At 33.4% G+C, this 3827-nt stretch overlaps 1 pseudogene; it reads right to left on the minus strand.

Annotated features, from left to right (window-relative positions):
- Positions 1–1235: 1235 nt before the first annotated feature.
- On the minus strand, positions 1236–1705 carry LOC120592934 (nuclear cap-binding protein subunit 2-like; annotated as a pseudogene).
- Positions 1706–3827: the final 2122 nt, after the last annotated feature.

Below are 3827 nucleotides of genomic sequence, written 5' to 3' on the forward strand. Positions count from 1 at the left end.
CAATAAATCTAAAAATAAAAAATATAAAAAATTTAATAATAAAATGCAATAAAAATAAACCACAAGAAGACGAAACAGTCTATTAAAAATGTTTGTCAAAGAAGAACTAAAAATTTCAGAGATTAATGGAATTAATACATATCAAAATTTGTGGGATGTAGCTACAGATTCATATAGAGGAAAATTCATGAATTTAAGTGCTCAAGAAGGAAGGATTAATTAATAAATTATGTATTTGGATGAAGAATTTTATTTATTTTGATTTATTTATTTATTTATTTTAAGTTGGTCCAACTTTATTGAAATCTGTTACAGAAGATACAATTCAAATAGAACCACAGTCTGTGATTTTAAGGCCTGTAGAAATCTACATTATGTTTTACTACAAAAGAATATAAAATATATTAATTCAAACTACAGTGAAAAAGAAATTTAAAAAATGAATAGCGTGTCCTCATGAAATTAAATATTTGCAAATGGTTTCTTTCCTAAGCACTTAAAAGTAGTTGTAGCTCTTTAAAAAAATTCAAATAACCAGTTTCAATTTAATGAGAAAACGTACACTTACTATAGTCTCAAAGATGTTCACATTAAAAAGGGGTCAAATATGGGTGACAGAAAGAAATCTAACTATGGGAGATAAATACACAATGTAAATATATATATATGTGCTGTACTGTTAAAATATACAGCTGAAACTTACTAGATTTCATTAACCAATGTCACTATAATAAACAAACAAACAAACAAATAAATAAAACATCTGTTCTTAACTTAGAGCAAAGCTATACAACATAGCAAAACTTTGTTCATTAAACTTTATATCATGAAAACTTAGAATTTAAAAAATAATTCCAGTCCCCAGTGTGAACCATGAGCCTACTTATACGTAAACATGGTAAACACATTTAAAAATTTTTCCAGTTTTCCTAAAAGAAGCATGATGTTCTGGGCTGATCAACATTATGGATCAGTTCTGCTGCCAAGGAACAGTTTTTGACCTGGTAAGAAAATCATTCTGGTAACTTGACACATGGCCAATATTCTAAGACATTAAAGGCATTCTTTTGGATTCTGTCCTTTAATAATTTTCAGAGGAAAACCATGAAGAGGCTACCAGCTCAGAGACATTGATCAAAGCTTGGTAAAAATGGGCAGGTTTGCAGACCTTGGGTAATGTATATCAAATTCAGCAAGCCAAAGGATTAAATTTTTCATGATGGGTTTCTCACCACTCACTGATTTGGGGCCAATTTTCCACAGCTCCCTCTTCCAGCATCATAGCGCTGCCAATACTCTTCTTGTACCTGGCCCCCAGACCGTCCACGGCCGTACTGCCTGCCCTCCTTAAATCCTGCAACCCAATCTGTGCAAGTGATCTGGTCATCCAGACAAGTTCCATTTATATACCACATGGCATTTTCTGCATCTGCTCTTGAATAGTATTCCACAAAGCAAAACACACATCCTGTTTTCTTCATTTTATCCAGGCCCATAATGATTTTCTTTATGTCACCACTTTTGCTGAAGAGGTCATAGATTTGTTCTTCGGTTATATAAAAGGAAAGATTTCCAACATATAACGTACAGCTTTCTTCAGTAATTTTTCTTGCTCTTCACTGTCACCATGGAAGTGCTGGTCTCAGTACTGGCTCAGTTCCACGTAGGAATTGCTGGGCAGCACCTTCGAGATGCCACCAGACATAGTGCAGAGAGGTGGACGAGGATGCTGCCACTCCAGGAACCTGAAAGAAGAATTTTAAAGCACCCAGAAAAGCCATGAGAAAGGATGCAGATTGATGAAGAATAAAGCAGAAATTATTAGAGTAAAAAGGATAAAAATGATTGAGTTTATAATCCTGGAGTATATTCTTTGAAAGGGTCAATAAAATAAACTTAAGTCTATATTGATTAAGAAAAAATAATTGATAAAATATTAATAGATATGTAAATGGAAAGGGGGTGATAATTATAAAATAGAAACTTAGAAATTAAAATTATGCAGTATGTAATCTATATTAATAAAAATGAAAATTTTACCCAAAGCAACCTACATATTCCATGCAATCCATCAAAATTCCAATGACATTTTCATGGAAATGGAAGAAACAATCCTAAAATTTGTATGAGACCACAAAAGACTGAATATCGAAAACAATCTTGAAGAAAAATAAATAAAACAAACAAATTTGAAGGCATCACACTACTTGATTTCCAAATATACTGCAAAACTATAGTAACCAAAGCAGCATGATACTGGCATAAAAACAGACGTATAGACTGATGGAACAGAATAGAAAACCCCAAAATAATGCATTTATGGTAAATTGATCTTTGACAAAGGTGCCAAGAATACATAATGGGGAAAGGACAGTCTCTTCAATAAATGATGTTGACAAAACTGGTTTTCCATGAACAGGAGTATGTAATTAGACCCTTATCTCACTCCATATACAAAAAGCAACCAAAATAGATTAAAGATCAAATATAAGACCTGAAATCATAAGACTATGAGGAGAAAACACAGGGAAAATCTTGACATTGATCTGGGCATTGTTTTTTTTTTTTTTGATATGATCCCAAAAGCAAGGCCACAAAAAGCAAAACATAAATGGGATTGCATCAGACAAAAAAGCTTCTGCACAGCAAAGGCAACAATCAACAGAATAAAGGGACAACCCACGGAAGAGAAAATTTTTGCAGATCCATACATCTGATAAGTGTTAATATCCAAAATACAAAAGAGACCCAAATAATAGCAAAAAAACATGTAACTCAATTTTAAAAAAGGGTGAAGGAGTTGAATTGACATTTCTCAAAAGATGACATAAAAATGGTCAACAGATATATGGAAAGGTACTCAATATAACCAGTCATCAGGGAAATGCAAATCAAAGCCACAATGAGATATCACCTGAAACCTGATAGAAGGGAATGACTGTTATCATAAAGACAAAAAATAACAAGTGCCGGCAAGGACATAGAGAAAAGGGAACCCTTGTAGGCTGTTGGTGGGCTTGTAAATTTGTATAACCAGTATGGAAAACAATGTGGAGATCCCTCAAAAAGTAAAATATAGTAACTACCATATGATCCAGCAATTCCACTTCTAAGTGTATATCCAAAGGAAACAAAATTAGTACCCTGAAGAGATATTTGTACTCTCTTGTTCTTTGCAGCATTATCTATAATAGTCAAGACATGGAAACAACCTAAGTGTCCATCAGTGGGTAAAGAAGATGTGTGATACACACACACACGCTTATTCAGCCATGAGAAAGAAAGAAATCCTATCATTTGTGACAATGTGGATGAACCTGAAGGACACCATGCAAAGTGAAATAAGGCAGACAGAGAAATACTGTATGATCTTATTTATTTGTGGAATCTTAAAATAAAAAATTTCAAACTTATAGTGATAGAGAGCAGAGTAGAACAGTAGTTACCAGGAACTAGTGGTGGCAGAGAGGTGAAGAAAATGGCGAGATGTTGGTCAAAAGTTATAAATTTTCAGTTATGTAGGATGACTAAGTCTAGAGATCTAATGTGCAAGGCATGATGACCATATTTAATAATACTGTGTTGAACAGCATTGCTAAGAAAGTAGATTTCAGGTGGACTCATCACACACAAAGATAGTAACTGTGTGGAGATGACACGTTAATTAACTTGACTGTAGTAGTCATTTCACTATGTATACATAATAATAATAAACTTTGAGTCAACTGGTGGTGGTTTTCTAAGATTGTAATGGAGCTGAAAAATTCTTATCACCTGGTGACATCGTAGCTGTCATAAAGTCACAGTGCACAACATTACAATTGCCT

Source organism: Pteropus medius, unplaced genomic scaffold (assembly GCF_902729225.1).
Source record: "Pteropus medius unplaced genomic scaffold, Ma_sr-lr_union100, whole genome shotgun sequence".
In the NCBI taxonomy this organism is placed as follows: domain Eukaryota; kingdom Metazoa; phylum Chordata; class Mammalia; order Chiroptera; family Pteropodidae; genus Pteropus; species Pteropus medius.